The following is a 12,657-nucleotide window of genomic DNA, read 5'->3' on the forward strand; positions in this document are numbered from 1 at the left end:
AGCGAGATGCATCTCTATGCAGGGATATGGAGAGAACTCTCTACATAAAGACAGATACACCGCACTACATATCTGTGTATCTATATATGCATCATGTATCTTTACACATTTACTACACACATAGATCTATACCCAACATGAATGGATACAAGTTTGTCTACATCATCAGTAAATCTAATGCACTAAGTGACATTGTAATAGGCCTTGGTTCTAAAGAAGCAGCCCAGGGACCCAGGGTCCTCTAGGGAATACCTCAAATCTAATTATTTCTGTCTATAAAGTTCATGCATTAAAGGACATAAATATCAGAACCACAGATGCCATCAGCTCAAGCTAAGACTGGGTTTGCCACCAGCCCTGTGGCAGGAGGGCCAGCATGACAGCCCTCCAACCTTGGATTCATGGAAAAGGAGACCGAGCACTGAAGGATGGGGCGAGAGGACTCCAGATTTACATAGAGTAGAGTCAGATCCTGGCTATATCCCCCCTGAATAAGGATAGGGAAATGATTTAATCCCTCTGAAACTTGGTTTTGTGTTTATAAAGTTAAAAAACAATGAATATATAGCATCAAACACATGGAGTTGATACAATTCACTTCAGCCTATTTCCTAGAAACAGTGTGAGATCTATTCAAAAATGCATTCTAATTCATACCAAATGTTTAAAATTAACCAAATAGGCTCTTTAAAATATCATCTTTCTTGTCTTCGTTTCTGTTTTATTTTTAAAGCAAGAGTACATGGACGGTATTTAGTATGAAATGGGGCATACAGAAAACGCGTAATAATTTCCACAGCTTTAACAACTTAACACAACATAAACAAGCATCAGATAATGATAAGATCTTCCAGTAGGAAAACATATCTCTGGAGTGAAGGTATTATCTAACACATTCTTTCTTAAGTCATTAATCATTATGCATATTTACAACATTTAACCTGAATGTTGAATCCTTTACATTACAAATACATTCATATACACCAGTGAATTTGTGTCATAACTAAGACTGATAAATAAACTTTTGAGTGCTGGATTGCCTCTTTAGGACTATTGTATCCTTCTGGAACTTAAGCATATACGAGATTTCTGGTTGAATATAGTCTGGGTCTCCAACACAGGAATGTACAAAGATCTCTCTGCTCTTGGTAGTGGAAGAAGCACATTTACTTCTCAAGACACATCCAAAGCCTGTATTCCCTTCAAGGACATCTGGCCAATAAGACACATTTTAATTAGCATAATTTCTTCTTTAAGCCACTGAATTTTTCTGTTCTTTCCTTTAACCATGACATGATGCTAATAGAATGATTAAAAAATAGAACAGTAAAGAATGATCGGCTTTGGAAAACATAAGCCTCAAATTTACTAACATCCAAATTTTTTACTTATTTCATTAAATATTCAACAAATGAGCTAACTGGCTGGCAAATTAACCAGGGGAAGTCAGGCAACAAATATGAAAGCTAAAGAAATCCAAGAGCACATGTTCGTTGTTTTGTTGCCTAATAAAAAAGTTTTCAAGCAACTACATATTTGGTGATGATAAACTATAAAATTGCTACATTGTAAGCAAGTGGTGAGATGTAGTTGTCTTAGGAGAATTTTCTTTTGTTACCATAAAATCTAGTAATTGCTGACAGGCATTGCAGAATGTCAGCCTGGCCCGCACTTACGAAAGCTCTTGAAATGATCAATGTAATATCCAGGGGAAAGCTAAGAGAGAACGATGACCATGGCACATGTCACGGGCAGAAGCCCCCATATATGAGGAAATCTGTTTATCTAAGCTAGTTGCTCCTACTCTGCTAATGATGCCAAAATACATCAAGAGTTGTGGCGAGTTGACGGTGTGCTAAGCAAGTCATACTTCAGAAACCTTGGGCCTGAGCTGCTCCTACCTCCATCCACATCCCCAAACACTTCCATGACACAGTCCTCCTGCCCATGCTCTGTTCTGAGAACTCCCTTTGGCATTGGGGAGGAGGGCCCCCTTCGGCCTGCCAGGAAAATGCACTTCAAGAAAAACAGCCTACCCATTTCCACTCTCATTTCAAAGCCCTGGTGCTTATCTCTTGGACCACTGCCTAGAGAACAGTGTGAGTTCCCATAAAGATATATTAACACAAGATATCAGAATTTGCTATTCTGGAGGCATCTGCTCTCTGTCTGCTGTCATTCTATGCTAGTTTCTCATCGGGATGTCAATGGCCAATGACAATGGCAGCTTCTAAAACCAAGATCCCAGAGTCCATGACAAAATCTGGATTGCCAGCCAGTGTCTCAGGTCCGTGCTTTGCCCAGAACCTCCAATAGCACTCTTTTGAAGTTTATTCAACTGTGAAATCTATGCCTGGGGTAGACGCACACATTGTCAAGACCTATGTTTATTCCTGAAATTCTGCATGCATTTTCCTGGATAGGAACAATAATAATATAAATTATTACTCTTACTATTTACCTTCCCTGTCTGTGGTAGCTTTGACTTCTATCTCCCAAAGGCTTTCAGATATGCTTAGAAAATGCAGACATATTAGTTTTCGAAGATAGAAATTATGTCGTAGAACTTCCTTAGTTGTAAAAATCAAAATGCAGAGGTCCAGAGACATGCCTGATTTGGTGAGACAGGACCATAGTTCACCTCACAGCTCTCACTCTCAGTCATGCTACTCTTCTGGCTCCAATTCTCAAGGCTTCTTTCCAGGCAGTCATTATCAATTGAGATCCTAAAGTTTTGAGACAGAACAGGATCGAGCCTGATCATTAGAAGCTCATTAAAACACCATGAATGACAGGCATGTCGACCCACACAGACACAACTACACACTCACGATGCACACACACTTCTTTTTTTTTTTTTTTCATTTATTTATGATAGTCACAGAGAGAGAGAGAGAGAGAGAGGCAGATACATAGGCAGAGGGAGAAGCAGACTCCATGCACCGGGAGCCTGACGTGGGATTCGATCCCGGGTCTCCAGGATCGCGCCCTGGGCCAAAGGCAGGCACTAAACTGCTGTGCCACCCAGGGATCCCTGCACACACACTTCTACTACACATTCAAGAAACCATTACTTCAAGAATTCGTTACTGAGACGACACATATATTTGGAAAATGGAAGTAAATATGAACTTTCTAGAGATGTGGCTTAATGAGGGGGAAATATGCCCTTGAAGTTGCAGGGATCATGGAACTTGGCCAGAGCCTACTGGGACCACTTCTGAGATTCCATCTCTGCTTCTCTTCTGTCCAGGCAGCTTTTAAATACACACTACTCTCCTGGTGGGCTGTCTGATGTGGTGGAGAATGTAAGGATCTGGAAGCCAGACCAAGATGATATTCAAGCCTGGCTCCATCCACAGAGTTGCGTGCTCATGAATGAGTCACCTCTCTAAACATAAGTGATTGTAAAATGAGGATAATATTATGTATCTTACTGCCTATACACACACACACACACACACACACACACACAAGATAGAAATATATTCTGTTTGGGCTGAACTGTGTTCCCTAAAATTCATGTGTTAAAGCCCCAATACCTCAGAATGGGACCATATCTGGAGATAGAGTCTTTATAAAGGCAATTAAGTTACAGCGAGGACATTAAGGTAGCTCTAATCCAATCTGACTAGAGTCCTTATAGGAAGAGATCAGGGCACAGACACATGCAGAGGAACAACCACTTGAGGACATAGGGAGAGGACAGCGTCCACACGCCCAGGAGAGAGGCCTTGGGAGACACCAGCCCTGCCCACTCCTAGACCTTGGACTTCTGGCCTCTAGAACTCTGAAAAAACAAATGTGTGTTGCTTAAGCCGCCGTGACTGTGATATCTGTTACGGCAGCCCCAGCACACTAACATACAGCCTTAAGCAGAGTAAGGGTTCAACAGTACAGGTGTCACCTCAATAATCATGGCCCCTAACTCCACATCACTATGGAAGAACATCACCTCTGAGAGACATGTTTAACGAGCAGAGATGAGAGATCTATGCAAGTCACACCATAACTTATTTTATTCACTTCCTGTTTATCCCATCATGGCAAAGGGTGTCACATTTTAAAGTTTCCTGTTTTTGCAGAAATTTTATTATTATTATCTACAGAGGTATTTTTCTTCAACTTTATTTTTCTCTTTTAGAGAGGAAGGAAATAAAATTGGACCAGGAAGACAAATATCAATCACAAATTATATAGGAATCTCAGCCAACAGATAAACAAATCAACTATATCATAAAAACATAAAGTCAGCATGTGAGCTATTGTGATCTAACTCAAAGCTATCACAGAGTAATTCCAAGACCTTAGGGATTCATTTCACCATAATGGACTTTGGCTTCCTCATCTCTGAATTATGGAGTTAGGATCAGTCTCTAAAATCCCTTCAATCTCTGACCATGGCTCAGTATTTCAGACCTTCCTGAATAAAAATATCAACCAATATTTCTGACACTCTGTTGGTGGCAATACCAGGTGATCATTGGCTAGAGCCATTGTCTGGAGAGGAGATTCAAAGACTGAATAAAGAGGTAAACAGTAAATGGGAAACATTTTCCTCTTTTATCTTCTGGTGCTCAAATTCTGTGGGACAAGAATGTGTTCATTAATGGCCAGTTTCTGAAATGAATAAAAATACACATAATGTTATAATCTCACAGCTGTTCTTAGATAGTTTTCAAAGTTTACCATATGAATTTACTCACCATCACTTTTATATCTATCTATCTATCTATCTATCTATCTATCTATCTATCTAGAAAGGTGGCTTCTCATTTAGGAATGTTATTCCTGACCAGTGAACTTTACCCCATCAAATACATACAACATACCTATGTGTACACACGTATACATATAAATCTGTGTATAGTTCTATGCAGTCATACATATTGTAAATATTAAGATTGGTATTATCATAGACATCCTAGAGACAAAGGTAAAATATATTATTTATAATAATACACATGCGCATGCCATTAGACAATTTGCTCACACTTATCCTCATCAATGAAAAGATAATACTGCTTAGCTCAAGTGCTTTTTTTGAAAAATAATTTTACTTGTATAGCTATGGTGATTTTTTAAAAATATGCCTGTAGATCTACTTAATACTAGCAAGTAAATAATTGATAGTTCTCCAATGCTTGTTCTGAGAAACTGGCTCACGACCAATTATCCCAAAACATTTCCTTTCTTCTCTCTTTTTCCAACATCCTCCTCACTCCCACCTCTACTTCCCTTTTGGTCAAAGAGTGGTCTTATGAAAGTCTTATGAAACGGTACCATCCGATGAAATAACCACTGGACATATGTGGCTATTTAAATTTAAAGTAAATACAATTTAAATCTTCAGTTTCATTTCTAGTGTTCTGTAGACACATGGCTAACGGCGACCACATTGGAAAGTGCAGATACGGGAAATTTCCATCTGCACAAAATTCAGTCAGACAGCCCTGTTCCAGCCTTTGGTAGGAATAGAACTTCTAGGTTGAATACGAGATGAGGAAGTCGTTTTACTAGATAAAAGCAGCTCAACTAGCTCCTGAACTGTGTGGTTTGCTTCTTAGCTGGAGGGCTACTGCTCAATAGTTGTAACTACACATTGGTCTGGATTATACCACAGTCATTTCAGGTTCAGTTCACGTCAACTTTGAGAAGTGTATACTAAGATACTCTTTACAAGCCAGAACTAGAATAGGAGAGATGGTCTCCCTGTTCCATTGAATGTTGTCTTGCAACTAGCAGAGGATTATATTTTCTGAAAGTATCCAGAGAAACAGGATAAGGAAATGACAGGGAGGTGTGTTACCCACAATGGCTGAAGGAAATCCAAGTTTTCAATCTGGGAAAGAGAAGAGTTAGAGGCACGAGCTATGTGTCTTAAGAGAATAGACAGGCAGTCATGACAATGCTGGGCCAGACTTGCTCTGGGAACCAGCCAACAGACCTGGGAGTGAGGACTCCACTTGTACAAAAGCAGCTTTTCTGGCTAATATGAAGAAGGACTTTCTCTGGTGGCTACAATGACCTGAAATGAAGTTAAACTCATCAGGAAGGCTTCAGCTTCTTAAGAGTACTTCAGTTGGGTTGGAAACTCAATTGACTCCTGTCTCAGACAAATCTCTATGAAAATTAAGCACCCTAATATCATTTCCAGATTTGTGGTCCTATGGGTCTATATCTTCTGGAAAAACACTCACTGCATCTAAGTACTACACCTAGTCGCATCTCTGAAATGTTATGTTTTCTCTAATGCAGCTCAAAACCTGGAAGTATAAAGACTGTCTAACACATAAAATCTCGAAGGACCTAGACTTATCCGAAGAACTTAGCAGGGGCTCCAGCAATAACTGTCATAAAGGACCATTATTTTGGAGAATTTGTATTAGTAAGCATAGTTTCTTCCTAAATTGTCAGAAGTAAATGAAGGGTGGGGGGAGAGAAAAAAAAAAACAAAATATCCTTCTTCTACACCCACAGAAAGGAAGGAAAATAAACACAGAATGTAACACTAATACCAGAGGGCTTTTTATGATGGAAAATCCAATCAATTCAGCTTCAAATACTTTGGTTACTTCCTACCCTCAGCATATAGTTAAAATGCCTATGCTGCCTGGCTCTTCATGATCTGTTCCCATTTCTCTCTCCCAAGCCCTCTTCTGCACACTAAATAATCTCTGGATTAGCAACTGTTTTGGTTTCCAGAATGTGCCTTGACCTGCTGAGCCTCAGGACTTGGAACCCAGTTCCTCTGCCAGGAACACGTTTCCCTCACCCGTTCTTCACCTGAAGCATTCCCACCCATTAGGTTGCAGATTAAACTTTTCTTAACAAAAGCAATGTGCTATGATTACCCCCTCCCCTCCCATAGACCGGGCTCAGTACCTCTCTGGTGAACAATTATAGCTTTGGATATTTTCTGGATAGGGCAGGACTAGACATAAACTGATGCTTCATTGCCCCAAACTGAAACAACCCCATGTCTGTCAACCTGTTACTAGGTAAACAACTATGGAAGAGATATACGTTGGGATACAACTAAAGCAATTAAAAAATGTTTAAACTACTTACACATGCAATCACCTTGATGAATCTCAAGTATATTTTCTAAAGGAACTAGACAAAAAAATGTATATAAATATATATATGTGTGTATATATATATATATATATATATATAGAGAGAGAGAGAGAGAGAGAGAGAGATAGATAGATATAGTATGATTCTTTTTATATGAAATCCAAATGCAGATAACACTAATGTAATACAAATCAGAGTCTGAGGGTATGTGGTGGGAGTGTTTAGAAGGGGCTCATGAAAGAACTTTCTGGGGGAAATAAAACTGACTTTTATTTTGGGCTTTAGTTACATGAATGGATGCCAGCATCAAACTCATCTAATTGGACACTAAGAAAAAAAATTAATATTGATTTTTACTAGACTTATTTTTTTGCATTTGTGTATTCTTCAGCCCAATGATATATTTTCCCTCCGTGGAGGGTTCTAGAAGTCACCTGTAGCTCTGGATTTTGCAAGCACCTCTTCCTGCCAATGCATACTTCTAAACTGCCCATCTTGTCTGGACTTCTGTCGTCAGTTCCTGGGCTATTAACCTCCACTGGGGTTCCAAAGCTGATCTCATCACTGTGGACTGAACGTCTGTGTCCTCCAAAATTCATATGTGAAACCTAGCCCTTAATGTATTAATCTTGAGCTCCCCGCTTCCAGAATCATGAGAAGTATGTTGGCTGTTGGAGGCATCCCATTTCTGGTACTTGTTATAGCAGCCTTCATGAACTGAAACATGTGTCATATCCAAATAATGCCTGAGTTGCCTACTGGCTAACACAGCTTTACTCTCACCATAGTTTTGGGGGAGGTAATGAATTCTAGTGCTTTTTAAAGAAATAATTCCACTTCCTATTGGACTACACTTGGGAAATAATTTGACAATTACTGTTTGCCAGTAGCATCTCTGAGTTGCTCTTTATTTTATCTGAGATTCCCTGTAAGTACCTGTTAAGTACTTATGCTCTGCAAGGACATTCACTGAATACAGATGACCTGTCTCTCCTAGCCTGAATGTGGCTAAATATAAACACTGAAAGAAAGAAGGAAGGAGGGAAGGAAAGAAGGAAAGAAGGAAGGAAGGAAGGAAGGAAGGAAGGCAGGAAGGAAGGAAGGAAGGTGATAAGTAGAGAGATAGACAAATAGATGGATAGATAGGTAAATAGATTGAAAAATAGACAGACAGATGCAAAACCTCCAGTTCCTTCTAATATGACCTTCTCCCCATTCCTCAGCAAAGCACGGTGACTCATAGCATAATGGCTCCAGGGAAGAATGCTTGATATTGCATAGTTTCCCAAAGAACTGTAAGAAAAAACGATAGAATAAACAAATACCAGCAATAAACCTAGCTCCTACAGCCAATGTGGAACCCTCACCATTTTAAGCCAAAACAACGGGAAAGTTTAAGTGACCCTTTAAAATTCTCCAAACACACAGAGATTTTTAAAGGGAGACCATGCCCTGTTAAGTTGCTCAGCCAATTGCCAGGCATTTATTTATGAAGCAGACATACCTCCTCCAAAGATCTCTCATAATCATATTTTAAAAAAGAATGAAGCGGAAATGTGTATCATGACATTATTTACCAATCAAGGATTCAGAAGCCCGGTTGTAATGGTGATGTTGTATCTTCACAAATTCCTCAATACAAATGTGTCAGATGCTCAACCCTTAAATGTTGAAGGGATCCAAAGACAGAAAAGCATCAGGTAAGGTAAGATATATAGCCACAGCTCTGTTGCCTGCAAGTCATGGAACTCTAACTCAAGCAAGCTTAGGTGAAAAGAGACAAGAGCAGGTGTGCTATTTGTCACTCACACACCTGGGAAACTTCGTGTCTTGGAACCCCGTAGATCCAGAACGGGAAATGCTTCTTCTTACCTTCAATGTGAAGGTTCTCCTGGTAAGGTGACACAGATGACCCTGGCAAGGCTAGTCTTTGTTCTTCTCACAGTTAGGAATTCCAGTAAGAACATGTTGGGTGTCCCCATAATTCATCCGTAGTCACAGGTTTGCCCTGAATGGCCCACTGGAGGCATGAGCTCATCCCGGAGCAGGAGACCAGGGTGAGGGCAGAGACCTCTGACAGTTAGGGCCAATGCGCCTCCCGTTTGGCCTGGAGGTCAACTTTAGCAAGATGCACGGACTAAGAACAAACAAAACCCAGACCTGCTAGAGAAGTTCGGATGTGACCTATCATTTCCCCTTGTATTTACCAGAGGGAAAAAAGGTTAGCACACCTTTTGCTCATTTCAAAAGCAGCAGCAGTGAGAAAACATAAATACAGACCTTGGGAAGCTCCCACGCCATCACCATGCCCCTGAGCTTGGTCTCTGTTTGGAGGCAGGACGGAGGAGACAGATTGAATTTATCGGATATTATAATGCATTGAGCTCAAAGCTAATGGCTTTATTCCTCTCTTTTCTGGTATCGGTATCTTGGATGGGGCTCGGGAGGTAGCATGAGAGAGGAGAGAAGCAGGGCTGCCCCAGCAACTTCTGGCCTTGTATTCAAGGTCATCTGACAAAGCGACCTCAGAGCCCCACAGACGTAGTCACAAATTCGAGTGAGCCCCTTAGAAGCCCTGTGGTTTCAGAGAAGCCACATCATCTTATTTTCCCGTTGTCCATCAGCAGGATGGTGTGAACATCCGATGATGATGATGGGCTTGTGACCAGCATATTCTAGGTGCTGGAAAAATACCGGTTTCCTCCCACATCTGGTTTATTCTTGTCGACAGTGAGATGCTCAGGGCAGTAGGAAATTTGAACAGGGACATGAGTACAGCAAGGCCAAAAAGCTCCTATAGGAAGGGGTCGTCGATTTTGCTTTGGAATAGTTCACACAAATTAGCTGATATTGTTTCACTGCCTACTCTATGCTCGTTAATGTTCAAAGCATTGTACACGTATTAGCTCATTTAAGTCTCCTAGTTATGCCATCAGGTAGGTACTCACATCGTCTCCCTTTTTTCACCTGAAGAAACCCAAGTCCAGACAGGTAAGTTAACTTGCCCAAGGTCACCCAGCCGGTAGGGATAGACTAGCATTCAAACACAGCCAGTCGGGCTGCAGAGTCTAAGCCCCTCAGCACAATTTAATGCTTTCATGAGACCGATGACTTAATTTATTTCAAATTGCTTTTATCTTTTAAAAAAATCGCAGCTATATCAGAATCGCTTCTGGTGCTTTATAAATTATAATTCAATTATAGGAAGTATCTACTTGCCTTGTAGGGCATTTGTATTTCCATTTGTCATTGATAAAGTTCTCCTGATTATAAATACTATGGAAGATTCCAATAAAAGAGTTCACTCTGACCTTCCACGGGACAAAAAGCATCTCCCTAACCTACGTATTTTTATGCGGTCTTTGTGACGGGAAACAAAGGACGTCTGGGGACTACAGAGATACAATTACCGAAGAGGTCATCTAAGAAAGAGTTGGAGGTAAAACAAAGGATTTTGGTAAAGCAAATTAAATGATCTGTCAGTGATGGAATAGGACTGAATTGCCCATTGTCATCTGCTGAGGCAAGCCCATCCTTCTAGAATAAAAGTTAGAGAAATGATTACACTGTGCAATAGGAGTCATCCCAAGTCAACTGCATGAGGCAGGAGTGCTGAGGGCCCGTAGCATCGCCAGGTGCAGAGAGAAGCCCAAAGTGAATCAAAGCCACATCCCAGAGAAACAGTCATTGCGGCCCAGGAATCCAGGGCTGTGCATTATATTAATGTGCTTCATGTGGCATAAACGCATCCTTTGTCCTACAGAGTTGCACCAACTGTCATTCTCAGGGAGTCTGGGTGCCGTTCCCTAGCAGAGGGACAGCACACGGGGGCTGCAGGTGCTGTCGATGCAGGGCCATCGGCCTGCGATGTAAGGAATCATGGAATAAACCTACGAGCATATCTGATCCCTGCTTCTTCCTCTCCTTTCCTAGGAGACATTCGTGGGATGTGATGGGTTAAGCAGTGTACACAGGGACAGATTTACAAGACATACGTGCACATCCACATATGCATGTAGCCTATGTGTCCACGCACAGACATGCGGTACATACGTATGTGCCTGGGTAACAATGCCCACCCTCCAGGCCCCTGTTTGCCAGAGACTCATAGAGGGCAGTGGTCACTTCTAGGCCTTTCCAAGAATCACCCTCAGGTGCAGAGCCTGCTTGCCTGAATGCATGCCCCCTGTTTGGGGCAACTTGTATCCAAAAGCTGGTCAGTCCTGGGTACAAAAGCCTCCAGGGTGAACGACTCTGAAGGGCACCCTAGCCTGAGCCCCTGGGACCTGCTGGGACTTGCTGGGACTGAATCTCGGTTCCACTTCTCTCATTTCCTCTCTACCTCAACTTCCCAAACTTTGCTCTTGAAGCCACTGGGGGCGGTGGGGGGAGCCACATGCAAACCTCCAGCTCTCAGGGTCTGTTTCCCAGGGAAGCTAATGTAAGACTATGAGTATGTGTTTATACTCCCCCATCTCGTGGGGAGGAGGATGGGAAAACATTTCCAGCTGTGAAGGAGAAGAGTGCATCCTCCCATCTCCTCCTAATGTGAACACTCACCAGGCTGCTCTCAGACTAGAGAGTTAATAAAGCTCAGAATTCTAACCCCTGACCTGTCCCTGATTTAAAAATAAAATGGACGGCTGGAATCTCCATCCATTATCCTTGCTGAAATGTGGACGATCAGTGGATAAACTCTTGCTCAACAATTGTAAACGCACATAAGAATTATTTTTATTTTATTTTTTAAAAGATTTTATTTACTTATTCATGAGAGACACAGAGAGAAAAAGAGGCAGAGACACAGAGGGAGAAGCAGGCTCCATGCAGGGAGCCCGATTGGGGACTTGATCCCGGGACAGGGTCACGCCCTGGGCTGAAGGCGGCACTAAACCGCTGAGCCACCCGGGCTGCCCAATAAGAATTATTTTTAAAATGTTGAGGTGAGACATAATTTCTGCTGATATTTGTATTATTTTGTATCTTGATATATCTTCAGAAAAACATTCTGTCCCTGTTATCTGCAGTCTTTGTAGATTGAAACGATGGGACTAAGAAGATAATTATTATTCCATGTTTTTTAAACCAGAAGAGCCCTCTAAAATTTGGAATGGGTATCAGTGACAGTAAATGTATGAGAAGTCAGGCAGAGAAACAGGACAGAGGGTATCACACGACAGGCTTACGTACAGATGCCCTTCTGAGCGGGCAGAGAAGCGAGGGAGATGGGAGAGGGTGAGCCTGGATGCCTGGGACCGTGCTTTCCCAACACGAGGGCGGTGTGGACACACACATTTGGGCGTGTGTGCATATTCTGGTGATTTTAGAAAGTGGGACGGTTTGCTTTCTAATTTCTAGTCCTTTTTTGGCCACAGATTTGTGATCTATTCCACTTGGTCTGGACACTGTGTCCCAGTGCCTCTGATTCTCTTGGTTTGGTCATTCTTGGGCTGGGGAAGAAACCTGTTTCCAATAAAACGAACAATTGTAAACTCTGGTGACGGCATTTCAAAATGCCGCATCTAACAGTTAAGAACTCCGACAGCGGTGTCGTTAGAGTGAGGTTTGTATTTCTAG

Source organism: Canis lupus, chromosome 2 (assembly GCF_011100685.1).
Source record: "Canis lupus familiaris isolate Mischka breed German Shepherd chromosome 2, alternate assembly UU_Cfam_GSD_1.0, whole genome shotgun sequence".
Classification (NCBI taxonomy): domain Eukaryota; kingdom Metazoa; phylum Chordata; class Mammalia; order Carnivora; family Canidae; genus Canis; species Canis lupus.